Source organism: Lampris incognitus, chromosome 1 (genome assembly GCF_029633865.1).
Source record: "Lampris incognitus isolate fLamInc1 chromosome 1, fLamInc1.hap2, whole genome shotgun sequence".
Taxonomy (NCBI): domain Eukaryota; kingdom Metazoa; phylum Chordata; class Actinopteri; order Lampriformes; family Lampridae; genus Lampris; species Lampris incognitus.
Genome location: NC_079211.1, coordinates 77294859 through 77322262, shown reverse-complemented (window position 1 = coordinate 77322262; position 27404 = coordinate 77294859).

Sequence of the window (27404 nt, the reverse complement as noted above, 5' to 3'; positions counted from 1 at the left end):
ATGAAACAGGAACTGTGTTGTGTCTCGGGCGTCAGATGAAACAGGAACTGTGTTGTTTCGCGGGCGTCAGATGAAACAGGAACTGTGTTGTGTCTCGGGCGTCAGATGAAACAGGAACTGTGTTGTGTCTCGGGCATCAGATGAAACAGGAACTGTGTTGTGTCTCGGGCATCAGATGAAACAGGAACTGTGTTGTTTCGCGGGCGTCAGATGAAACAGGAACTGTGTTGTTTCGCGGGCGTCAGATGAAAAAGGAACTGTGTTGTGTCTCGGTCATCAGATGAAACAGGAACTGTGTTGTGTCTCGGGCATCAGATGAAACAGGAACTGTGTTGTTTCGCGGGCGTCAGATGAAACAGGAACTGTGTTGTGTCTCGGGCGTCAGATGAAACAGGAACTGTGTTGTTTCGCGGGCGTCAGATGAAACAGGAACTGTGTTGTGTCTCGGGCGTCAGATGAAACAGGAACTGTTTTGTTCGAGGGCGTCAGATGAAACAGGAACTGTGTTGTGTCTCGGGCGTCAGATGAAACAGGAACTGTGTTGTTTCGCGGGCGTCAGATGAAACAGGAACTGTATTGTGTCTCGGGCGTCAGATGAAACAGGAACTGTGTTGTTTCGTGGGCGTCAGATGAAACAGGAACTGTGTTGTTTAGCGGGCGTCAGATGAAACAGGAACTGTGTTGTGTCTCGGGCGTCAGATGAAACAGGAACTGTGTTGTGTTTCGGGCATCAGATGAAACAGGAACTGTGTTGTTTCGCGGGCGTCAGATGAAACAGGGACTGTGTTGTGTCTCGGGCGTCAGATGAAACAGGAACTGTGTTGTTTCGCGGGCGTCAGATGAAACAGGAACTGTGTTGTTTCGCGGGCGTCAGATGAAAAAGGAACTGTGTTGTGTCTCGGTCATCAGATGAAACAGGAACTGTGTTGTGTCTCGGGCATCAGATGAAACAGGAACTGTGTTTTTTCGCGGGCGTCAGATGAAACAGGAACTGTGTTGTGTCTCGGGCGTCAGATGAAAGAGGAACTTTTTTGTTTCGCGGGCGTCAGATGAAACAGGAACTGTGTTGTGTCTCGGGCGTCAGATGAAACAGGAACTGTTTTGTTTCGAGGGCGTCAGATGAAACAGGAACTGTGTTGTGTCTCGGGCGTCAGATGAAACAGGAACTGTGTTGTTTCGCGGGCGTCAGATGAAACAGGAACTGTATTGTGTCTCGGGCGTCAGATGAAACAGGAACTGTGTTGTTTCGTGGGCGTCAGATGAAACAGGAACTGTGTTGTTTAGCGGGAGTCAGATGAAACAGGAACTGTGTTGTGTCTCGGGCGTCAGATGAAACAGGAGCTGTGTTGTGTCTCGGGCGTCAGATGAAACAGGAGCTGTGTTGTTTCGCGGGCGTCAGATGAAACAGGGACTGTGTTGTGTCTCGGGCGTCAGATGAAACAGGAACTGTGTTGTTTAGCGGGCGTCAGATGAAACAGGAACTGTGTTGTGTCTCGGGCGTCAGATGAAACAGGAACTGTGTTGTTTCGCGGGCGTCAGATGAAACAGGAACTGTGTTGTGTCTCGGGCGTCAGATGAAACAGGAACTGTGTTGTTTCGCGGGCGTCAGATGAAACAGGAACTGTGTTGTGTCTCGGGCGTCAGATGAAACAGGAACTGTGTTGTTTCGCGGGCGTCAGATGAAACAGGAACTGTGTTGTGTCTCGGGCGTCAGATGAAACAGGAACTGTGTTGTGTCTCGGGCGTCAGATGAAACAGGAACTGTGTTGTTTAGCGGGCGTCAGATGAAACAGGAACTGTGTTGTGTCTCGGGCGTCAGATGAAACAGGAACTGTGTTGTTTAGCGGGCGTCAGATGAAACAGGAACTGTGTTGTGTCGCGGGCGTCAGATGAAACAGGAACTGTGTTGTTTCGCGGGCGTCAGATGAAAAAGGAACTGTGTTGTGTCTCGGTCATCAGATGAAACAGGAACTGTGTTGTGTCTCGGGCATCAGATGAAACAGGAACTGTGTTTTTTCGCGGGCGTCAGATGAAACAGGAACTGTGTTGTGTCTCGGGCGTCAGATGAAAGAGGAACTTTTTTGTTTCGCGGGCGTCAGATGAAACAGGAACTGTGTTGTGTCTCGGGCGTCAGATGAAACAGGAACTGTTTTGTTTCGAGGGCGTCAGATGAAACAGGAACTGTGTTGTGTCTCGGGCGTCAGATGAAACAGGAACTGTGTTGTTTCGCGGGCGTCAGATGAAACAGGAACTGTATTGTGTCTCGGGCGTCAGATGAAACAGGAACTGTGTTGTTTCGTGGGCGTCAGATGAAACAGGAACTGTGTTGTTTAGCGGGAGTCAGATGAAACAGGAACTGTGTTGTGTCTCGGGCGTCAGATGAAACAGGAGCTGTGTTGTGTCTCGGGCGTCAGATGAAACAGGAGCTGTGTTGTTTCGCGGGCGTCAGATGAAACAGGGACTGTGTTGTGTCTAGGGCGTCAGATGAAACAGGAACTGTGTTGTTTAGCGGGCGTCAGATGAAACAGGAACTGTGTTGTGTCTCGGGCGTCAGATGAAACAGGAACTGTGTTGTTTCGCGGGCGTCAGATGAAACAGGAACTGTGTTGTGTCTCGGGCGTCAGATGAAACAGGAACTGTGTTGTTTCGCGGGCGTCAGATGAAACAGGAACTGTGTTGTGTCTCGGGCGTCAGATGAAACAGGAACTGTGTTGTTTCGCGGGCGTCAGATGAAACAGGAACTGTGTTGTGTCTCGGGCGTCAGATGAAACAGGAACTGTGTTGTGTCTCGGGCGTCAGATGAAACAGGAACTGTGTTGTTTAGCGGGCGTCAGATGAAACAGGAACTGTGTTGTGTCTCGGGCGTCAGATGAAACAGGAACTGTGTTGTTTAGCGGGCGTCAGATGAAACAGGAACTGTGTTGTGTCTCGGGCGTCAGATGAAACAGGAACTGTGTTGTTTCGCGGGCGTCAAATGAAACAGAAACTGTGTTGTGTCTCGGGCGTCAGATGAAACAGGAACTGTGTTGTTTCGCGGGCGTCAGATGAAACAGGAACTGTGTTGTGTCTCGGGCGTCAGATGAAACAGGAACTGTGTTGTGTCTCGGGCATCAGATGAAACAGGAACTGTGTTGTGTCTCGGGCATCAGATGAAACAGGAACTGTGTTGTTTCGCGGGCGTCAGATGAAACAGGAACTGTGTTGTTTCGCGGGCGTCAGATGAAAAAGGAACTGTGTTGTGTCTCGGTCATCAGATGAAACAGGAACTGTGTTGTGTCTCGGGCATCAGATGAAACAGGAACTGTGTTGTTTCGCGGGCGTCAGCTGAAACAGGAACTGTGTTGTGTCTCGGGCGTCAGATGAAACAGGAACTGTGTTGTTTCGCGGGCGTCAGATGAAACAGGAACTGTGTTGTGTCTCGGTCATCAGATGAAACAGGAACTGTGTTGTGTCTCGGGCATCAGATGAAACAGGAACTGTGTTGTTTCGCGGGCGTCAGATGAAACAGGAACTGTGTTGTGTCTCGGGCGTCAGATGAAACAGGAACTGTGTTGTTTCGCGGGCGTCAGATGAAACAGGAACTGTGTTGTGTCTCGGGCGTCAGATGAAACAGGAACTGTTTTGTTCGAGGGCGTCAGATGAAACAGGAACTGTGTTGTGTCTCGGGCGTCAGATGAAACAGGAACTGTGTTGTTTCGCGGGCGTCAGATGAAACAGGAACTGTATTGTGTCTCGGGCGTCAGATGAAACAGGAACTGTGTTGTTTCGTGGGCGTCAGATGAAACAGGAACTGTGTTGTTTAGCGGGCGTCAGATGAAACAGGAACTGTGTTGTGTCTCGGGCGTCAGATGAAACAGGAACTGTGTTGTGTTTCGGGCATCAGATGAAACAGGAACTGTGTTGTTTCGCGGGCGTCAGATGAAACAGGGACTGTGTTGTGTCTCGGGCGTCAGATGAAACAGGAACTGTGTTGTTTCGCGGGCGTCAGATGAAACAGGAACTGTGTTGTTTCGCGGGCGTCAGATGAAAAAGGAACTGTGTTGTGTCTCGGTCATCAGATGAAACAGGAACTGTGTTGTGTCTCGGGCATCAGATGAAACAGGAACTGTGTTTTTTCGCGGGCGTCAGATGAAACAGGAACTGTGTTGTGTCTCGGGCGTCAGATGAAACAGGAACTTTTTTGTTTCGCGGGCGTCAGATGAAACAGGAACTGTGTTGTGTCTCGGGCGTCAGATGAAACAGGAACTGTTTTGTTTCGAGGGCGTCAGATGAAACAGGAACTGTGTTGTGTCTCGGGCGTCAGATGAAACAGGAACTGTGTTGTTTCGCGGGCGTCAGATGAAACAGGAACTGTATTGTGTCTCGGGCGTCAGATGAAACAGGAACTGTGTTGTTTCGTGGGCGTCAGATGAAACAGGAACTGTGTTGTGTCTCGGGCGTCAGATGAAAAAGGAACTGTGTTGTTTCGCGGGCGTCAGATGAAACAGGAACTGTGTTGTGTCTCGGGCATCAGATGAAACAGGAACTGTGTTATGTCTCGGGCATCAGATGAAACAGGAACTGTGTTGTTTCGCGGGCGTCAGATGAAACAGGAACTGTGTTGTGTCTCGGGCGTCAGATGAAACAGGAACTGTGTTGTTTCGCGGGCGTCAGATGAAACAGGAACTGTGTTGTGTCTCGGGCGTCAGATGAAACAGGAACTGTGTTGTTTAGCGGGAGTCAGATGAAACAGGAACTGTGTTGTGTCTCGGGCGTCAGATGAAACAGGAACTGTGTTGTGTCTCGGGCGTCAGATGAAACAGGAGCTGTGTTGTTTCGCGGGCGTCAGATGAAACAGGGACTGTGTTGTGTCTCGGGCGTCAGATGAAACAGGAACTGTGTTGTTTAGCGGGCGTCAGATGAAACAGGAACTGTGTTGTGTCTCGGGCGTCAGATGAAACAGGAACTGTGTTGTTTCGCGGGCGTCAGATGAAACAGGAACTGTGTTGTGTCTCGGGCGTCAGATGAAACAGGAACTGTGTTGTTTCGCGGGCGTCAGATGAAACAGGAACTGTGTTGTGTCTCGGGCGTCAGATGAAACAGGAACTGTGTTGTTTCGCGGGCGTCAGATGAAACAGGAACTGTGTTGTGTCTCGGGCGTCAGATGAAACAGGAACTGTGTTGTGTCTCGGGCGTCAGATGAAACAGGAACTGTGTTGTTTAGCGGGCGTCAGATGAAACAGGAACTGTGTTGTGTCTCGGGCGTCAGATGAAACAGGAACTGTGTTGTTTAGCGGGCGTCAGATGAAACAGGAACTGTGTTGTGTCTCGGGCGTCAGATGAAACAGGAACTGTGTTGTTTCGCGGGCGTCAAATGAAACAGAAACTGTGTTGTGTCTCGGGCGTCAGATGAAACAGGAACTGTGTTGTTTCGCGGGCGTCAGATGAAACAGGAACTGTGTTGTGTCTCGGGCGTCAGATGAAACAGGAACTGTGTTGTGTCTCGGGCATCAGATGAAACAGGAACTGTGTTGTGTCTCGGGCATCAGATGAAACAGGAACTGTGTTGTTTCGCGGGCGTCAGATGAAACAGGAACTGTGTTGTTTCGCGGGCGTCAGATGAAAAAGGAACTGTGTTGTGTCTCGGTCATCAGATGAAACAGGAACTGTGTTGTGTCTCGGGCATCAGATGAAACAGGAACTGTGTTGTTTCGCGGGCGTCAGCTGAAACAGGAACTGTGTTGTGTCTCGGGCGTCAGATGAAACAGGAACTGTGTTGTTTCGCGGGCGTCAGATGAAACAGGAACTGTGTTGTGTCTCGGGCGTCAGATGAAACAGGAACTGTTTTGTTTCGAGGGCGTCAGATGAAACAGGAACTGTGTTGTGTCTCGGGCGTCAGATGAAACAGGAACTGTGTTGTTTTGCGGGCGTCAGATGAAACAGGAACTGTATTGTGTCTCGGGCGTCAGATGAAACAGGAACTGTGTTGTTTCGTGGGCGTCAGATGAAACAGGAACTGTGTTGTGTCTCGGGCGTCAGATGAAAAAGGAACTGTGTGGTTTCGCGGGCGTCAGATGAAACAGGAACTGTGTTGTGTCTCGGGCATCAGTTGAAACAGGAACTGTGTTGTTTCGCGGGCGTCAGATGAAACAGGAACTGTGTTGTGTCTCGGGCGTCAGATGAAACAGGAACTGTGTTGTTTCGCGGGCGTCAGATGAAACAGGAACTGTGTTGTGTCTCGGGCGTCAGATGAAACAGGAACTGTGTTGTGTCTCGGGCGTCAGATGAAACAGGAACTGTGTTGTGTCTCGGGCGTCAGATGAAACAGGAACTGTGTTGTGTCTCGGGCGTCAGATGAAACAGGAACTGTGTTGTTTAGCGGGCGTCAGATGAAACAGGAACTGTGTTGTGTCTCGGGCGTCAGATGAAACAGGAACTGTGTTGTTTCGCGGGCGTCAGATGAAACAGGAACTGTGTTGTGTCTCGGGCGTCAGATGAAACAGGAACTGTGTTGTTTCGCGGGCGTCAGATGAAACAGGAACTGTGTTGTGTCTCGGGCGTCAGATGAAACAGGAACTGTGTTGTTTCGAGGGCGTCAGATGAAACAGGAACTGTGTTGTGTCTCGAGCATCAGATGAAACAGGAACTGTGTTGTTTCGCGGGCGTCAGATGAAACAGGAACTGTATTGTGTCTCGGGCGTCAGATGAAACAGGAACTGTGTTGTTTCGTGGGCGTCAGATGAAACAGGAACTGTGTTGTGTCTCGGGCGTCAGATGAAAAAGGAACTGTGTTGTTTCGCGGGCGTCAGATGAAACAGGAACTGTGTTGTGTCTCGGGCATCAGATGAAACAGGAACTGTGTTATGTCTCGGGCATCACATGAAACAGGAACTGTGTTGTTTCGCGGGCGTCAGATGAAACAGGAACTGTGTTGTGTCTCGGGCGTCATATGAAACAGGAACTGTGTTGTTTCGCGGGCGTCAGATGAAACAGGAACTGTGTTGTGTCTCGGGCGTCAGATGAAACAGGAACTGTGTTGTTTAGCGGGCGTCAGATGAAACAGGAACTGTGTTGTGTCTCGGGCATCAGATGAAACAGGAACTGTGTTATGTCTCGGGCATCAGATGAAACAGGAACTGTGTTGTTTCGCGGGCGTCAGATGAAACAGGAACTGTGTTGTGTCTCGGGCGTCAGATGAAACAGGAACTGTGTTGTTTCGCGGGCGTCAGATGAAACAGGAACTGTGTTGTGTCTCGGGCGTCAGATGAAACAGGAACTGTGTTGTTTAGCGGGCGTCAGATGAAACAGGAACTGTGTTGTGTCTCGGGCGTCAGATGAAACAGGAACTGTGTTGTGTCTCGGGCGTCAGATGAAACAGGAGCTGTGTTGTTTCGCGGGCGTCAGATGAAACAGGGACTGTGTTGTGTCTCGGGCGTCAGATGAAACAGGAACTGTGTTGTTTAGCGGGCGTCAGATGAAACAGGAACTGTGTTGTGTCTCGGGCGTCAGATGAAACAGGAACTGTGTTGTTTCGCGGGCGTCAGATGAAACAGGAACTGTGTGGTGTCTCGGGCGTCAGATGAAACAGGAACTGTGTTGTTTTGCGGGCGTCAGATGAAACAGGAACTGTGTTGTGTCTCGGGCGTCAGATGAAACAGGAACTGTGTTGTTTCGCGGGCGTCAGATGAAACAGGAACTGTGTTGTGTCTCGGGCGTCAGATGAAACAGGAACTGTGTTGTGTCTCGGGCGTCAGATGAAACAGGAACTGTGTTGTTTAGCGGGCGTCAGATGAAACAGGAACTGTGTTGTGTCTCGGGCGTCAGATGAAACAGGAACTGTGTTGTTTAGCGGGCGTCAGATGAAACAGGAACTGTGTTGTGTCTCGGGCGTCAGATGAAACAGGAACTGTGTTGTTTCGCGGGCGTCAAATGAAACAGAAACTGTGTTGTGTCTCGGGCGTCAGATGAAACAGGAACTGTGTTGTTTCGCGGGCGTCAGATGAAACAGGAACTGTGTTGTGTCTCGGGCGTCAGATGAAACAGGAACTGTGTTGTGTCTCGGGCATCAGATGAAACAGGAACTGTGTTGTGTCTCGGGCATCAGATGAAACAGGAACTGTGTTGTTTCGCGGGCGTCAGATGAAACAGGAACTGTGTTGTTTCGCGGGCGTCAGATGAAAAAGGAACTGTGTTGTGTCTCGGTCATCAGATGAAACAGGAACTGTGTTGTGTCTCGGGCATCAGATGAAACAGGAACTGTGTTGTTTCGCGGGCGTCAGCTGAAACAGGAACTGTGTTGTGTCTCGGGCGTCAGATGAAACAGGAACTGTGTTGTTTCGCGGGCGTCAGATGAAACAGGAACTGTGTTGTGTCTCGGGCGTCAGATGAAACAGGAACTGTTTTGTTTCGAGGGCGTCAGATGAAAGAGGAACTGTGTTGTGTCTCGGGCGTCAGATGAAACAGGAACTGTGTTGTTTCGCGGGCGTCAGATGAAACAGGAACTGTATTGTGTCTCGGGCGTCAGATGAAACAGGAACTGTGTTGTTTCGTGGGCGTCAGATGAAACAGGAACTGTGTTGTGTCTCGGGCGTCAGATGAAAAAGGAAATGTGTGGTTTCGCGGGCGTCAGATGAAACAGGAACTGTGTTGTGTCTCGGGCATCAGTTGAAACAGGAACTGTGTTATGTCTCGAGCATCAGATGAAACAGGAACTGTGTTGTGTCTCGGGCGTCAGATGAAACAGGAACTGTGTTGTTTCGCGGGCGTCAGATGAAATAGGAACTGTGTTGTGTCTCGGGCGTCAGATGAAACAGGAACTGTGTTGTTTAGCGGGCGTCAGATGAAACAGGAACTGTGTTGTGTCTCGGGCGTCAGATGAAACAGGAACTGTGTTGTGTCTCGGGCGTCAGATGAAACAGGAACTGTGTTGTGTCTCGGGCGTCAGATGAAACAGGAACTGTGTTGTGTCTCGGGCGTCAGATGAAACAGGAACTGTGTTGTTTAGCGGGCGTCAGATGAAACAGGAACTGTGTTGTGTCTCGGGCGTCAGATGAAACAGGAACTGTGTTGTGTCTCGGGCGTCAGATGAAACAGGAACTGTGTTGTTTCGCGGGCGTCAGATGAAACAGGAACTGTGTTGTGTCTCGGGCGTCAGATGAAACAGGAACTGTGTTGTTTCGCGGGCGTCAGATGAAACAGGAACTGTGTTGTGTCTCGGGCGTCAGATGAAACAGGAACTGTGTTGTTTCGAGGGCGTCAGATGAAACAGGAACTGTGTTGTGTCTCGGGCGTCAGATGAAACAGGAACTGTGTTGTTTCGCGGGCGTCAGATGAAACAGGAACTGTATTGTGTCTCGGGCGTCAGATGAAACAGGAACTGTGTTGTTTCGTGGGCGTCAGATGAAACAGGAACTGTGTTGTGTCTCGGGCGTCAGATGAAAAAGGAACTGTGTTGTTTCGTGGGCGTCAGATGAAACAGGAACTGTGTTGTGTCTCGGGCATCAGATGAAACAGGAACTGTGTTATGTCTCGGGCATCAGATGAAACAGGAACTGTGTTGTTTCGCGGGCGTCAGATGAAACAGGAACTGTGTTGTGTCTCGGGCGTCAGATGAAACAGGAACTGTGTTGTTTCGCGGGCGTCTGATGAAACAGGAACTGTGTTGTGTCTCGGGCGTCAGATGAAACAGGAACTGTGTTGTTTAGCGGGCGTCAGATGAAACAGGAACTGTGTTGTGTCTTGGGCGTCAGATGAAACAGGAACTGTGTTGTGTCTCGGGCGTCAGATGAAACAGGAACTGTGTTGTTTCGCGGGCGTCAGATGAAACAGGGACTGTGTTGTGTCTCGGGCGTCAGATGAAACAGGAACTGTGTTGTTTAGCGGGCCTCAGATGAAACAGGAACTGTGTTGTGTCTCGGGCGTCAGATGAAACAGGAACTGTGTTGTTTCGCGGGCGTCAGATGAAACAGGAACTGTGTTGTGTCTCGGGCGTCAGATGAAACAGGAACTGTGTTGTTTCGCGGGCGTCAGATGAAACAGGAACTGTGTTGTGTCTCGGGCGTCAGATGAAACAGGAACTGTGTTGTTTCGCGGGCGTCAGATGAAACAGGAACTGTGTTGTGTCTCGGGCGTCAGATGAAACAGGAACTGTGTTGTTTCGCGGGCGTCAGATGAAAGAGGAACTGTGTTGTGTCTCGGGCGTCAGATGAAACAGGAACTGTGTTGTTTCGCGGGCGTCAGATGAAACAGGAACTGTGTTGTGTCTCGGGCGTCAGATGAAACAGGAACTGTGTTGTGTCTCGGGCGTCAGATGAAACAGGAACTGTGTTGTTTAGCGGGCGTCAGATGAAACAGGAACTGTGTTGTGTCTCGGGCGTCAGATGAAACAGGAACTGTGTTGTTTAGCGGGCGTCAGATGAAACAGGAACTGTGTTGTGTCTCGGGCGTCAGATGAAACAGGAACTGTGTTGTTTCGCGGGCGTCAGATGAAACAGGAACTGTGTTGTGTCTCGGGCGTCAGATGAAACAGGAACTGTGTTGTTTCGCGGGCGTCAGATGAAACAGGAACTGTGTTGTGTCTCGGGCGTCAGATGAAACAGGAACTGTGTTGTTTCGAGGGCGTCAGATGAAACAGGAACTGTGTTGTGTCTCGGGCGTCAGATGAAACAGGAACTGTGTTGTTTCGCGGGCGTCAGATGAAACAGGAACTGTATTGTGTCTCGGGCGTCAGATGAAACAGGAACTGTGTTGTTTCGTGGGCGTCAGATGAAACAGGAACTGTGTTGTGTCTCGGGCGTCAGATGAAAAAGGAACTGTGTTGTTTCGCGGGCGTCAGATGAAACAGGAACTGTGTTGTGTCTCGGGAATCAGATGAAACAGGAACTGTGTTATGTCTCGGGCATCAGATGAAACAGGAACTGTGTTGTTTCGCGGGCGTCAGATGAAACAGGAACTGTGTTGTGTCTCGGGCGTCAGATGAAACAGGAACTGTGTTGTTTCGCGGGCGTCAGATGAAACAGGAACTGTGTTGTGTCTCGGGCGTCAGATGAAACAGGAACTGTGTTGTTTAGCGGGCGTCAGATGAAACAGGAACTGTGTTGTGTCTCGGGCGTCAGATGAAACAGGAACTGTGTTGTTTCGCGGGCGTCAGATTAAACAGGGACTGTGTTGTGTCTCGGGCGTCAGATGAAACAGGAACTGTGTTGTTTAGCGGGCGTCAGATGAAACAGGAACTGTGTTGTGTCTCGGGCGTCAGATGAAACAGGAACTGTGTTGTTTCGCGGGCGTCAGATGAAACAGGAACTGTGTTGTGTCTCGGGCGTCAGATGAAACAGGAACTGTGTTGTTTCGGGGGCGTCAGATGAAACAGGAACTGTGTTGTGTCTCGGGCGTCAGATGAAACAGGAACTGTGTTGTTTCGCGGGCGTCAGATGAAACAGGAACTGTGTTGTGTCTCGGGCGTCAGATGAAACAGGAACTGTGTTGTGTCTCGGGCGTCAGATGAAACAGGAACTGTGTTGTTTAGCGGGCGTCAGATGAAACAGGAACTGTGTTGTGTCTCGGGCGTCAGATGAAACAGGAACTGTGTTGTTTAGCGGGCGTCAGATGAAACAGGAACTGTGTTGTGTCTCGGGCGTCAGATGAAACAGGAACTGTGTTGTTTAGCGGGCGTCAGATGAAACAGGAACTGTGTTGTGTCTCGGGCGTCAGATGAAACAGGAACTGTGTTGTTTCGCGGGCGTCAAATGAAACAGAAACTGTGTTGTGTCTCGGGCGTCAGATGAAACAGGAACTGTGTTGTTTCGCGGGCGTCAGATGAAACAGGAACTGTTTTGTTTCGCGGGCGTCAGATGAAACAGGAACTGTGTTGTGTCTCGGGCGTCAGATGAAACAGGAACTGTTTTGTTTCGAGGGCGTCAGATGAAAGAGGAACTGTGTTGTGTCTCGGGCGTCAGATGAAACAGGAACTGTGTTGTTTCGCGGGCGTCAGATGAAACAGGAACTGTATTGTGTCTCGGGCGTCAGATGAAACAGGAACTGTGTTGTTTCGTGGGCGTCAGATGAAACAGGAACTGTGTTGTGTCTCGGGCGTCAGATGAAAAAGGAAATGTGTGGTTTCGCGGGCGTCAGATGAAACAGGAACTGTGTTGTGTCTCGGGCATCAGTTGAAACAGGAACTGTGTTATGTCTCGAGCATCAGATGAAACAGGAACTGTGTTGTGTCTCGGGCGTCAGATGAAACAGGAACTGTGTTGTTTCGCGGGCGTCAGATGAAATAGGAACTGTGTTGTGTCTCGGGCGTCAGATGAAACAGGAACTGTGTTGTTTAGCGGGCGTCAGATGAAACAGGAACTGTGTTGTGTCTCGGGCGTCAGATGAAACAGGAACTGTGTTGTGTCTCGGGCGTCAGATGAAACAGGAACTGTGTTGTGTCTCGGGCGTCAGATGAAACAGGAACTGTGTTGTGTCTCGGGCGTCAGATGAAACAGGAACTGTGTTGTTTAGCGGGCGTCAGATGAAACAGGAACTGTGTTGTGTCTCGGGCGTCAGATGAAACAGGAACTGTGTTGTTTAGCGGGCGTCAGATGAAACAGGAACTGTGTTGTGTCTCGGGCGTCAGATGAAACAGGAACTGTGTTGTTTCGCGGGCGTCAGATGAAACAGGAACTGTGTTGTGTCTCGGGCGTCAGATGAAACAGGAACTGTGTTGTTTCGCGGGCGTCAGATGAAACAGGAACTGTGTTGTGTCTCGGGCGTCAGATGAAACAGGAACTGTGTTGTTTCGAGGGCGTCAGATGAAACAGGAACTGTGTTGTGTCTCGGGCGTCAGATGAAACAGGAACTGTGTTGTTTCGCGGGCGTCAGATGAAACAGGAACTGTATTGTGTCTCGGGCGTCAGATGAAACAGGAACTGTGTTGTTTCGTGGGCGTCAGATGAAACAGGAACTGTGTTGTGTCTCGGGCGTCAGATGAAAAAGGAACTGTGTTGTTTCGTGGGCGTCAGATGAAACAGGAACTGTGTTGTGTCTCGGGCATCAGATGAAACAGGAACTGTGTTATGTCTCGGGCATCAGATGAAACAGGAACTGTGTTGTTTCGCGGGCGTCAGATGAAACAGGAACTGTGTTGTGTCTCGGGCGTCAGATGAAACAGGAACTGTGTTGTTTCGCGGGCGTCTGATGAAACAGGAACTGTGTTGTGTCTCGGGCGTCAGATGAAACAGGAACTGTGTTGTTTAGCGGGCGTCAGATGAAACAGGAACTGTGTTGTGTCTTGGGCGTCAGATGAAACAGGAACTGTGTTGTGTCTCGGGCGTCAGATGAAACAGGAACTGTGTTGTTTCGCGGGCGTCAGATGAAACAGGGACTGTGTTGTGTCTCGGGCGTCAGATGAAACAGGAACTGTGTTGTTTAGCGGGCCTCAGATGAAACAGGAACTGTGTTGTGTCTCGGGCGTCAGATGAAACAGGAACTGTGTTGTTTCGCGGGCGTCAGATGAAACAGGAACTGTGTTGTGTCTCGGGCGTCAGATGAAACAGGAACTGTGTTGTTTCGCGGGCGTCAGATGAAACAGGAACTGTGTTGTGTCTCGGGCGTCAGATGAAACAGGAACTGTGTTGTTTCGCGGGCGTCAGATGAAACAGGAACTGTGTTGTGTCTCGGGCGTCAGATGAAACAGGAACTGTGTTGTTTCGCGGGCGTCAGATGAAAGAGGAACTGTGTTGTGTCTCGGGCGTCAGATGAAACAGGAACTGTGTTGTTTCGCGGGCGTCAGATGAAACAGGAACTGTGTTGTGTCTCGGGCGTCAGATGAAACAGGAACTGTGTTGTGTCTCGGGCGTCAGATGAAACAGGAACTGTGTTGTTTAGCGGGCGTCAGATGAAACAGGAACTGTGTTGTGTCTCGGGCGTCAGATGAAACAGGAACTGTGTTGTTTAGCGGGCGTCAGATGAAACAGGAACTGTGTTGTGTCTCGGGCGTCAGATGAAACAGGAACTGTGTTGTTTCGCGGGCGTCAGATGAAACAGGAACTGTGTTGTGTCTCGGGCGTCAGATGAAACAGGAACTGTGTTGTTTCGCGGGCGTCAGATGAAACAGGAACTGTGTTGTGTCTCGGGCGTCAGATGAAACAGGAACTGTGTTGTTTCGAGGGCGTCAGATGAAACAGGAACTGTGTTGTGTCTCGGGCGTCAGATGAAACAGGAACTGTGTTGTTTCGCGGGCGTCAGATGAAACAGGAACTGTATTGTGTCTCGGGCGTCAGATGAAACAGGAACTGTGTTGTTTCGTGGGCGTCAGATGAAACAGGAACTGTGTTGTGTCTCGGGCGTCAGATGAAAAAGGAACTGTGTTGTTTCGCGGGCGTCAGATGAAACAGGAACTGTGTTGTGTCTCGGGAATCAGATGAAACAGGAACTGTGTTATGTCTCGGGCATCAGATGAAACAGGAACTGTGTTGTTTCGCGGGCGTCAGATGAAACAGGAACTGTGTTGTGTCTCGGGCGTCAGATGAAACAGGAACTGTGTTGTTTCGCGGGCGTCAGATGAAACAGGAACTGTGTTGTGTCTCGGGCGTCAGATGAAACAGGAACTGTGTTGTTTAGCGGGCGTCAGATGAAACAGGAACTGTGTTGTGTCTCGGGCGTCAGATGAAACAGGAACTGTGTTGTTTCGCGGGCGTCAGATTAAACAGGGACTGTGTTGTGTCTCGGGCGTCAGATGAAACAGGAACTGTGTTGTTTAGCGGGCGTCAGATGAAACAGGAACTGTGTTGTGTCTCGGGCGTCAGATGAAACAGGAACTGTGTTGTTTCGCGGGCGTCAGATGAAACAGGAACTGTGTTGTGTCTCGGGCGTCAGATGAAACAGGAACTGTGTTGTTTCGGGGGCGTCAGATGAAACAGGAACTGTGTTGTGTCTCGGGCGTCAGATGAAACAGGAACTGTGTTGTTTCGCGGGCGTCAGATGAAACAGGAACTGTGTTGTGTCTCGGGCGTCAGATGAAACAGGAACTGTGTTGTGTCTCGGGCGTCAGATGAAACAGGAACTGTGTTGTTTAGCGGGCGTCAGATGAAACAGGAACTGTGTTGTGTCTCGGGCGTCAGATGAAACAGGAACTGTGTTGTTTAGCGGGCGTCAGATGAAACAGGAACTGTGTTGTGTCTCGGGCGTCAGATGAAACAGGAACTGTGTTGTTTAGCGGGCGTCAGATGAAACAGGAACTGTGTTGTGTCTCGGGCGTCAGATGAAACAGGAACTGTGTTGTTTCGCGGGCGTCAAATGAAACAGGAACTGTGTTGTGTCTCGGGCGTCAGATGAAACAGGAACTGTGTTGTTTCGCGGGCGTCAGATGAAACAGGAACTGTGTTGTGTCTCGGGCGTCAGATGAAACAGGAACTGTGTTGTGTCTCTGGCATCAGATGAAACAGGAACTGTGTTGTGTCTCGGGCATCAGATGAAACAGGAACTGTGTTGTTTCGCGGGCGTCAGATGAAACAGGAACTGTATTGTGTCTCGGGCGTCAGATGAAACAGGAACTGTGTTGTTTCGTGGGCGTCAGATGAAACAGGACCTGTGTTGTGTCTCGGGCGTCAGATGAAAAAGGAACTGTGTTGTTTCGCGGGCGTCAGATGAAACAGGAACTGTGTTGTGTCTCGGGCATCAGATGAAACAGGAACTGTGTTATGTCTCGGGCATCAGATGAAACAGGAACTGTGTTGTTTCGCGGGCGTCAGATGAAACAGGAACTGTGTTGTGTCTCGGGCGTCAGATGAAACAGGAACTGTGTTGTTTCGCGGGCGTCAGATGAAACAGGAACTGTGTTGTGTCTCGGGCGTCAGATGAAACAGGAACTGTGTTGTTTCGCGGGCGTCAGATGAAACAGGAACTGTGTTGTGTCTCGGGCGTCAGATGAAACAGGAACTGTGTTGTGTCTCGGGCGTCAGATGAAACAGGAACTGTGTTGTTTCGCGGGCGTCAGATGAAACAGGGACTGTGTTGTGTCTCGGGCGTCAGATGAAACAGGAACTGTGTTGTTTAGCGGGCGTCAGATGAAACAGGAACTGTGTTGTGTCTCGGGCGTCAGATGAAACAGGAACTGTGTTGTTTCGCGGGCGTCAGATGAAACAGGAACTGTGTTGTGTCTCGGGCGTCATATGAAACAGGAACTGTGTTGTTTCGCGGGCGTCAGATGAAACAGGAACTGTGTTGTGTCTCGGGCGTCAGATGAAACAGGAACTGTGTTGTTTCGCGGGCGTCAGATGAAACAGGAACTGTGTTGTGTCTCGGGCGTCAGATGAAACAGGAACTGTGTTGTGTCTCGGGCGTCAGATGAAACAGGAACTGTGTTGTTTAGCGGGCGTCAGATGAAACAGGAACTGTGTTGTGTCTCGGGCCTCAGATGAAACAGGAACTGTGTTGTTTCACGGGCGTCAGATGAAACAGGAACTGTGTTGTGTCTCGGGCGTCAGATGAAACAGGAACTGTGTTATGTCTCGGGCATCAGATGAAACAGGAACTGTGTTGTTTCGCCGGCGTCAGATAAAAAAGGAACTGTGTTGTTTCGCGGGCGTCAGATGAAACAGGAACTGTGTTGTGTCTCGGGCGTCAGATGAAACAGGAACTGTGTTGTTTCGCGGGCGTCAGATGAAAGAGGAACTGTGTTGTGTCTCGGGCGTCAGATGAAACAGGAACTGTGTTGTTTCGCGGGCGTCAGATGAAACAGGAACTTTGTTGTGTCTCGGGCGTCAGATGAAACAGGAACTGTGTTGTGTCTCGGGCATCAGATGACACAGGAACTGTGTTGTTTAGCGGGCGTCAGATGAAACAGGAACTGTGTTGTGTCTCGGGCGTCAGATGAAACAGGAACTGTGTTGTTTCGCGGGCGTCAAATGAAACAGAAACTGTGTTGTGTCTCGGGCGTCAGATGAAACAGGAACGGTGTTGTTTCGCGGGCGTCAGATGAAACAGGAACTGTGTTGTGTCTCGGGCGTCAGATGAAACAGGAACTGTGTTGTGTCTCGGGCATCAGATGAAACAGGAACTGTGTTGTGTCTCGGGCATCAGATGAAAAAGGGACTGTGTTGTTTCGCGGGCGTCAGATGAAACAGGAACTGTGTTGTTTCGCGGGCGTCAGATGAAAAAGGAACTGTGTTGTGTCTCGGGCATCAGATGAAACAGGAACTGTTTTGTTTCGCGGGCGTCAGATGAAACAGGAACTGTGTTGTGTCTCGGGCGTCAGATGAAACAGGAACTGTGTTGTTTCGCGGGCGTCAGATGAAACAGGAACTGTGTTGTGTCTCGGGCGTCAGATGAAACAGGAACTGTGTTGTTTCGAGGGCGTCAGATGAAACAGGAACTGTGTTGTGTCTCGGGCTTCAGATGAAACAGGAACTGTGTTGTTTCGCGGGCGTCAGATGAAACAGGAACTGTATTGTGTCTCGGGCGTCAGATGAAACAGGAACTGTGTTGTTTCGTGGGCGTCAGATGAAACGGGAACTGTGTTGTGTCTCGGGCGTCAGATGAAAAAGGAACTGTGTTGTTTCGGGGGCGTCAGATGAAACAGGAACTGTGTTGTGTCTCGGGCATCAGATGAAACAGGAACTGTGTTATGTCTCGGGCATCAGATGAAACACGAACTGTGTTGTTTCGCGGGCGTCAGATGAAACAGGAACTGTGTTGTGTCTCGGGCGTCAGATGAAACAGGAACTGTGTTGTTTCGCGGGCGTCAGATGAAACAGGAACTGTGTTGTGTCTCGGGCGTCAGATGAAACAGGAACTGTGTTGTTTAGCGGGCGTCAGATGAAACAGGAACTGTGTTGTGTCTCGGGCGTCAGATGAAACAGGAACTGTGTTGTTTCGCGGGCGTTAGATGAAACAGGAACTGTGTTGTGTCTCGGGCGTCAGATGAAACAGGAACTGTGTTGTTTCGCGGGCGTCAGATGAAACAGGAACTGTGTTGTGTCTCGGGCGTCAGATGAAACAGGAACTGTGTTGTTTCGCGGGCGTCAGATGAAACAGGAACTGTGTTGTGTCTCGGGCGTCAGATGAAACAGGAACTGTGTTGTGTCTCGGGCGTCAGATGAAACAGGAACTGTGTTGTTTAGCGGGCGTCAGATGAAACAGGAACTGTGTTGTGTCTCGGGCGTCAGATGAAACAGGAACTGTGTTGTTTAGCGGGCGTCAGATGAAACAGGAACTGTGTTGTGTCTCGGGCGTCAGATGAAACAGGAACTGTGTTGTGTCTCGGGCATCAGATGACACAGGAACTGTGTTGTGTCTCGGGCATCAGATGAAACAGGAACTGTGTTGTTTAGCGGGCGTCAGATGAAACAGGAACTGTGTTGTGTCTCGGGCGTCAGATGAAACAGGAACTGTGTTGTTTCGCGGGCGTCAAATGAAACAGAAACTGTGTTGTGTCTCGGGCGTCAGATGAAACAGGAACTGTGTTGTTTCGCGGGCGTCAGATGAAACAGGAACTGTGTTGTGTCTCGGGCGTCAGATGAAACAGGAACTGTGTTGTGTCTCGGGCATCAGATGAAACAGGAACTGTGTTGTGTCTCGGGCGTCAGATGAAACAGGAACTGTGTTGTTTCGCGGGCGTCAGATGAAAAAGGAACTGTGTTGTGTCTCGGTCATCAGATGAAACAGGAACTGTGTTGTGTCTCGGGCATCAGATGAAACAGGAACTGTGTTGTTTCGCGTGCGTCAGATGAAACAGGAACTGTGTTGTGTCTCGGGCGTCAGATGAAACAGGAACTGTGTTGTTTCGCGGGCGTCAGATGAAACAGGAACTGTGTTGTGTCTCGGGCGTCAGATGAAACAGGAACTGTGTTGTTTCGAGGGCGTCAGATGAAACAGGAACTGTGTTGTGTCTCGGGCTTCAGATGAAACAGGAACTGTGTTGTTTCGCGGGCGTCAGATGAAACAGGAACTGTATTGTGTCTCGGGCGTCAGATGAAACAGGAACTGTGTTGTTTCGTGGGCGTCAGATGAAACGGGAACTGTGTTGTGTCTCGGGCGTCAGATGAAAAAGGAACTGTGTTGTTTCGGGGGCGTCAGATGAAACAGGAACTGTGTTGTGTCTCGGGCATCAGATGAAACAGGAACTGTGTTATGTCTCGGGCATCAGATGAAACAGGAACTGTGTTGTTTCGCGGGCGTCAGATGAAACGGGAACTGTGTTGTGTCTCGGTCATCAGATGAAACAGGAACTGTGTTGTGTCTCGGGCATCAGATGAAACAGGGACTGTGTTGTTTCGCGTGCGTCAGATGAAACAGGAACTGTGTTGTGTCTCGGGCGTCAGATGAAACAGGAACTGTGTTGTTTCGCGGGCGTCAGATGAAACAGGAACTGTGTTGTGTGTCGGGCGTCAGATGAAACAGGAACTGTGTTGTTTCGAGGGCGTCAGATGAAACAGGAACTGTGTTGTGTCTCGGGCTTCAGATGAAACAGGAACTGTGTTGTTTCGCGGGCGTCAGATGAAACAGGAACTGTATTGTGTCTCGGGCGTCAGATGAAACAGGAACTGTGTTGTTTCGTGGGCGTCAGATGAAACGGGAACTGTGTTGTGTCTCGGGCGTCAGATGAAAAAGGAACTGTGTTGTTTCGGGGGCGTCAGATGAAACAGGAACTGTGTTGTGTCTCGGGCATCAGATGAAACAGGAACTGTGTTATGTCTCGGGCATCAGATGAAACAGGAACTGTGTTGTTTCGCGGGCGTCAGATGAAACAGGAACTGTGTTGTGTCTCGGGCGTCAGATGAAACAGGAACTGTGTTGTTTCGCGGGCGTCAGATGAAACAGGGACTGTGTTGTGTCTCGGGCGTCAGATGAAACAGGAACTGTGTTGTTTAGCGGGCGTCAGATGAAACAGGAACTGTGTTGTGTCTCGGGCGTCAGATGAAACAGGAACTGTGTAGTTTCGCGGGCGTCAGATGAAACAGGAACTGTGTTGTGTCTCGGGCGTCAGATGAAACAGGGACTGTGTTGTGTCTCGGGCGTCAGATGAAACAGGAACTGTGTTGTTTAGCGGGCGTCAGATGAAACAGGAACTGTGTTGTGTCTCGGGCGTCAGATGAAACAGGAACTGTGTAGTTTCGCGGGCGTCAGATGAAACAGGAACTGTGTTGTGTCTCGGGCGTCAGATGAAACAGGAACTGTGTTGTTTCGCGGGCGTCAGATGAAACAGGAACTGTGTTGTGTCTCGGGCGTCAGATGAAACAGGAACTGTGTTGTTTCGCGGGCGTCAGATGAAACAGGAACTGTGTTGTGTCTCGGGCGTCAGATGAAACAGGACCTGTGTTGTGTCTCGGGCGTCAGATGAAACAGGAACTGTGTTGTTTAGCGGGCGTCAGATGAAACAGGAACTGTGTTGTGTCTCGGGCGTCAGATGAAACAGGAACTGTGTTGTTTAGCGGGCGTCAGATGAAACAGGAACTGTGTTGTGTCTCGGGCGTCAGATGAAACAGGAACTGTGTTGTTTCGCGGGCGTCAAATGAAACAGGAACTGTGTTGTTTCGTGGGCGTCAGATGAAACGGGAACTGTGTTGTGTCTCGGGCGTCAGATGAAAAAGGAACTGTGTTGTTTCGGGGGCGTCAGATGAAACAGGAACTGTGTTGTTTAGCGGGCGTCAGATGAAACAGGAACTGTGTTGTGTCTCGGGCGTCAGATGAAACAGGAACTGTGTAGTTTCGCGGGCGTCAGATGAAACAGGAACTGTGTTGTGTCTCGGGCGTCAGATGAAACAGGAACTGTGTTGTTTCGCGGGCGTCAGATGAAACAGGAACTGTGTTGTGTCTCGGGCGTCAGATGAAACAGGAACTGTGTTGTTTCGCGGGCGTCAGATGAAACAGGAACTGTGTTGTGTCTCGGGCGTCAGATGAAACAGGACCTGTGTTGTGTCTCGGGCGTCAGATGAAACAGGAACTGTGTTGTTTAGCGGGCGTCAGATGAAACAGGAACTGTGTTGTGTCTCGGGCGTCAGATGAAACAGGAACTGTGTTGTTTAGCGGGCGTCAGATGAAACTGGAACTGTGTTGTGTCTCGGGCGTCAGATGAAACAGGAACTGTGTTGTTTCGCGGGCGTCAAATGAAACAGGAACTGTGTTGTTTCGTGGGCGTCAGATGAAACGGGAACTGTGTTGTGTCTCGGGCGTCAGATGAAAAAGGAACTGTGTTGTTTCGGGGGCGTCAGATGAAACAGGAACTGTGTTGTGTCTCGGGCATCAGATGAAACAGGAACTGTGTTATGTCTCGGGCATCAGATGAAACAGGAACTGTGTTGTTTCGCGGGCGTCAGATGAAACAGGAACTGTGTTGTGTCTCGGGCGTCAGATGAAACAGGAACTGTGTTGTTTCGCGGGCGTCAGATGAAACAGGGACTGTGTTGTGTCTCGGGCGTCAGATGAAACAGGAACTGTGTTGTTTAGCGGGCGTCAGATGAAACAGGAACTGTGTTGTGTCTCGGGCGTCAGATGAAACAGGAACTGTGTAGTTTCGCGGGCGTCAGATGAAACAGGAACTGTGTTGTGTCTCGGGCGTCAGATGAAACAGGAACTGTGTTGTTTCGCGGGCGTCAGATGAAACAGGAACTGTGTTGTGTCTCGGGCGTCAGATGAAACAGGAACTGTGTTGTTTCGCGGGCGTCAGATGAAACAGGAACTGTGTTGTGTCTCGGGCGTCAGATGAAACAGGACCTGTGTTGTGTCTCGGGCGTCAGATGAAACAGGAACTGTGTTGTTTAGCGGGCGTCAGATGAAACAGGAACTGTGTTGTGTCTCGGGCGTCAGATGAAACAGGAACTGTGTTGTTTAGCGGGCGTCAGATGAAACAGGAACTGTGTTGTGTCTCGGGCGTCAGATGAAACAGGAACTGTGTTGTTTCGCGGGCGTCAGATGAAACAGGAACTGTGTTGTGTCTCGGGCGTCAGATGAAACAGGAACTGTGTTGTTTCGCGGGCGTCAGATGAAACAGGAACTGTGTTGTGTCTCGGGCGTCAGATGAAACAGGAACTGTGTTGTTTCGCGGGCGTCAGATGAAACAGGAACTGTGTTGTGTCTCGGGCGTCAGATGAAACAGGAACTGTGTTGTGTCTCGGGCGTCAGATGAAACAGGAACTGTGTTGTTTAGCGGGCGTCAGATGAAACAGGAACTGTGTTGTGTCTCGGGCGTCAGATGAAACAGGAACTGTGTTGTTTAGCGGGCGTCAGATGAAACAGGAACTGTGTTGTGTCTCGGGCGTCAGATGAAACAGGAACTGTGTTGTTTCGCGGGCGTCAAATGAAACAGAAAGTGTGTTGTGTCTCGGGCGTCAGATGAAACAGGAACTGTGTTGTTTCGCGGGCGTCAGATGAAACAGGAACTGTGTTGTGTCTCGGGCGTCAGATGAAACAGGAACTGTGTTGTGTCTCGGGCATCAGATGAAACAGGAACTGTGTTGTGTCTCGGGCATCAGATGAAACAGGAACTGTGTTGTTTCGCGGGCGTCAGATGAAACAGGAACTGTGTTGTTTCGCGGGCGTCAGATGAAAAAGGAACTGTGTTGTGTCTCGGTCATCAGATGAAACAGGAACTGTGTTGTGTCTCGGGCTTCAGATGAAACAGGAACTGTGTTGTTTCGCGGGCGTCAGATGAAACAGGAACTGTGTTGTGTCTCGGGCGTCAGATGAAACAGGAACTGTGTTGTTTCGCGGGCGTCAGATGAAACAGGAACTGTGTTGTGTCTCGGGCGTCAGATGAAACAGGAACTGTTTTGTTTCGAGGGCGTCAGATGAAACAGGAACTGTGTTGTGTCTCGGGCGTCAGATGAAACAGGAACTGTGTTGTTTCGCGGGCGTCAGATGAAACAGGAACTGTATTGTGTCTCGGGCGTCAGATGAAACAGGAACTGTGTTGTTTCGTGGGCGTCAGATGAAACAGGAACTGTGTTGTGTCTCGGGCGTCAGATGAAAAAGGAACTGTGTGGTTTCGCGGGCGTCAGATGAAACAGGAACTGTATTGTGTCTCGGGCGTCAGATGAAACAGGAACTCTGTTGTTTCGTGGGCGTCAGATGAAACAGGAACTGTGTTGTGTCTCGGGCGTCAGATGAAAAAGGAACTGTGTGGTTTCGCGGGCGTCAGATGAAACAGGAACTGTGTTGTGTCTCGGGCATCAGTTGAAACAGGAACTGTGTTATGTCTCGGGCATCAGATGAAACAGGAACTGTGTTGTTTCGCGGGCGTCAGATGAAACAGGAACTGTGTTGTGTCTCGGGCGTCAGATGAAACAGGAACTGTGTTGTTTCGCGGGCGTCAGATGAATTAGGAACTGTGTTGTGTCTCGGGCGTCAGATGAAACAGGAACTGTGTTGTTTAGCGGGCGTCAGATGAAACAGGAACTGTGTTGTGTCTCGGGCGTCAGATGAAACAGGAACTGTGTTGTGTCTCGGGCGTCAGATGAAACAGGAACTGTGTTGTTTAGCGGGCGTCAGATGAAACAGGAACTGTGTTGTTTCGCGGGCGTCAGATGAAACAGGAACTGTGTTGTGTCTCGGGCGTCAGATGAAACAGGAACTGTGTTGTGTCTCGGGCGTCAGATGAAACAGGAACTGTGTTGTTTCGCGGGCGTCAGATGAAACAGGAACTGTGTTGTGTCTCGGGCGTCAGATGAAACAGGAACTGTGTTGTTTCGCGGGCGTCAGATGAAACAGGAACTGTGTTGTGTCTCGGGCGTCAGATGAAACAGGAACTGTGTTGTTTCGCGGGCGTCAGATGAAACAGGAACTGTGTTGTGTCTCGGGCGTCAGATGAAACAGGAACTGTGTTGTGTCTCGGGCGTCAGATGAAACAGGAACTGTATTGTTTCGCGGGCGTCAGATGAAACAGGGACTGTGTTGTGTCTCGGGCGTCAGATGAAACAGGAACTGTGTTGTTTAGCGGGCGTCAGATGAAACAGGAACTGTGTTGTGTCTCGGGCGTCAGATGAAACAGGAACTGTGTTGTTTCGCGGGCATCAGATGAAACAGGAACTGTGTTGTGTCTCGGGCGTCAGATGAAACAGGAACTGTGTTGTTTCGCGGGCGTCAGATGAAACAGGAACTGTGTTGTGTCTCGGGCGTCAGATGAAACAGGAACTGTGTTGTGTCTCGGGCGTCAGATGAAACAGGAACTGTGTTGTTTCGCGGGCGTCAGATGAAACAGGAACTGTGTTGTGTCTCGGGCGTCAGATGAAACAGGAACTGTGTTGTGTCTCGGGCATCAGATGAAACAGGAACTGTGTTGTGTCTCGGGCGTCAGATGAAACAGGAACTGTGTTGTTTCGCGGGCGTCAGATGAAAAAGGAACTGTGTTGTGTCTCGGTCATCAGATGAAACAGGAACTGTGTTGTGTCTCGGGCATCAGATGAAACAGGAACTGTGTTGTTTCGCGTGCGTCAGATGAAACAGGAACTGTGTTGTGTCTCGGGCGTCAGATGAAACAGGAACTGTGTTGTTTCGCGGGCGTCAGATGAAACAGGAACTGTGTTGTGTCTCGGGCGTCAGATGAAACAGGAACTGTGTTGTTTCGAGGGCGTCAGATGAAACAGGAACTGTGTTGTGTCTCGGGCTTCAGATGAAACAGGAACTGTGTTGTTTCGCGGGCGTCAGATGAAACAGGAACTGTATTGTGTCTCGGGCGTCAGATGAAACAGGAACTGTGTTGTTTCGTGGGCGTCAGATGAAACGGGAACTGTGTTGTGTCTCGGGCGTCAGATGAAAAAGGAACTGTGTTGTTTCGGGGGCGTCAGATGAAACAGGAACTGTGTTGTGTCTCGGGCATCAGATGAAACAGGAACTGTGTTATGTCTCGGGCATCAGATGAAACAGGAACTGTGTTGTTTCGCGGGCGTCAGATGAAACGGGAACTGTGTTGTGTCTCGGTCATCAGATGAAACAGGAACTGTGTTGTGTCTCGGGCATCAGATGAAACAGGGACTGTGTTGTTTCGCGTGCGTCAGATGAAACAGGAACTGTGTTGTGTCTCGGGCGTCAGATGAAACAGGAACTGTGTTGTTTCGCGGGCGTCAGATGAAACAGGAACTGTGTTGTGTGTCGGGCGTCAGATGAAACAGGAACTGTGTTGTTTCGAGGGCGTCAGATGAAACAGGAACTGTGTTGTGTCTCGGGCTTCAGATGAAACAGGAACTGTGTTGTTTCGCGGGCGTCAGATGAAACAGGAACTGTATTGTGTCTCGGGCGTCAGATGAAACAGGAACTGTGTTGTTTCGTGGGCGTCAGATGAAACGGGAACTGTGTTGTGTCTCGGGCGTCAGATGAAAAAGGAACTGTGTTGTTTCGGGGGCGTCAGATGAAACAGGAACTGTGTTGTGTCTCGGGCATCAGATGAAACAGGAACTGTGTTATGTCTCGGGCATCAGATGAAACAGGAACTGTGTTGTTTCGCGGGCGTCAGATGAAACAGGAACTGTGTTGTGTCTCGGGCGTCAGATGAAACAGGAACTGTGTTGTTTCGCGGGCGTCAGATGAAACAGGGACTGTGTTGTGTCTCGGGCGTCAGATGAAACAGGAACTGTGTTGTTTAGCGGGCGTCAGATGAAACAGGAACTGTGTTGTGTCTCGGGCGTCAGATGAAACAGGAACTGTGTAGTTTCGCGGGCGTCAGATGAAACAGGAACTGTGTTGTGTCTCGGGCGTCAGATGAAACAGGGACTGTGTTGTGTCTCGGGCGTCAGATGAAACAGGAACTGTGTTGTTTAGCGGGCGTCAGATGAAACAGGAACTGTGTTGTGTCTCGGGCGTCAGATGAAACAGGAACTGTGTAGTTTCGCGGGCGTCAGATGAAACAGGAACTGTGTTGTGTCTCGGGCGTCAGATGAAACAGGAACTGTGTTGTTTCGCGGGCGTCAGATGAAACAGGAACTGTGTTGTGTCTCGGGCGTCAGATGAAACAGGAACTGTGTTGTTTCGCGGGCGTCAGATGAAACAGGAACTGTGTTGTGTCTCGGGCGTCAGATGAAACAGGACCTGTGTTGTGTCTCGGGCGTCAGATGAAACAGGAACTGTGTTGTTTAGCGGGCGTCAGATGAAACAGGAACTGTGTTGTGTCTCGGGCGTCAGATGAAACAGGAACTGTGTTGTTTAGCGGGCGTCAGATGAAACAGGAACTGTGTTGTGTCTCGGGCGTCAGATGAAACAGGAACTGTGTTGTTTCGCGGGCGTCAAATGAAACAGGAACTGTGTTGTTTCGTGGGCGTCAGATGAAACGGGAACTGTGTTGTGTCTCGGGCGTCAGATGAAAAAGGAACTGTGTTGTTTCGGGGGCGTCAGATGAAACAGGAACTGTGTTGTTTAGCGGGCGTCAGATGAAACAGGAACTGTGTTGTGTCTCGGGCGTCAGATGAAACAGGAACTGTGTAGTTTCGCGGGCGTCAGATGAAACAGGAACTGTGTTGTGTCTCGGGCGTCAGATGAAACAGGAACTGTGTTGTTTCGCGGGCGTCAGATGAAACAGGAACTGTGTTGTGTCTCGGGCGTCAGATGAAACAGGAACTGTGTTGTTTCGCGGGCGTCAGATGAAACAGGAACTGTGTTGTGTCTCGGGCGTCAGATGAAACAGGACCTGTGTTGTGTCTCGGGCGTCAGATGAAACAGGAACTGTGTTGTTTAGCGGGCGTCAGATGAAACAGGAACTGTGTTGTGTCTCGGGCGTCAGATGAAACAGGAACTGTGTTGTTTAGCGGGCGTCAGATGAAACTGGAACTGTGTTGTGTCTCGGGCGTCAGATGAAACAGGAACTGTGTTGTTTCGCGGGAGTCAAATGAAACAGGAACTGTGTTGTTTCGTGGGCGTCAGATGAAACGGGAACTGTGTTGTGTCTCGGGCGTCAGATGAAAAAGGAACTGTGTTGTTTCGGGGGCGTCAGATGAAACAGGAACTGTGTTGTGTCTCGGGCATCAGATGAAACAGGAACTGTGTTATGTCTCGGGCATCAGATGAAACAGGAACTGTGTTGTTTCGCGGGCGTCAGATGAAACAGGAACTGTGTTGTGTCTCGGGCGTCAGATGAAACAGGAACTGTGTTGTTTCGCGGGCGTCAGATGAAACAGGGACTGTGTTGTGTCTCGGGCGTCAGATGAAACAGGAACTGTGTTGTTTAGCGGGCGTCAGATGAAACAGGAACTGTGTTGTGTCTCGGGCGTCAGATGAAACAGGAACTGTGTAGTTTCGCGGGCGTCAGATGAAACAGGAACTGTGTTGTGTCTCGGGCGTCAGATGAAACAGGAACTGTGTTGTTTCGCGGGCGTCAGATGAAACAGGAACTGTGTTGTGTCTCGGGCGTCAGATGAAACAGGAACTGTGTTGTTTCGCGGGCGTCAGATGAAACAGGAACTGTGTTGTGTCTCGGGCGTCAGATGAAACAGGACCTGTGTTGTGTCTCGGGCGTCAGA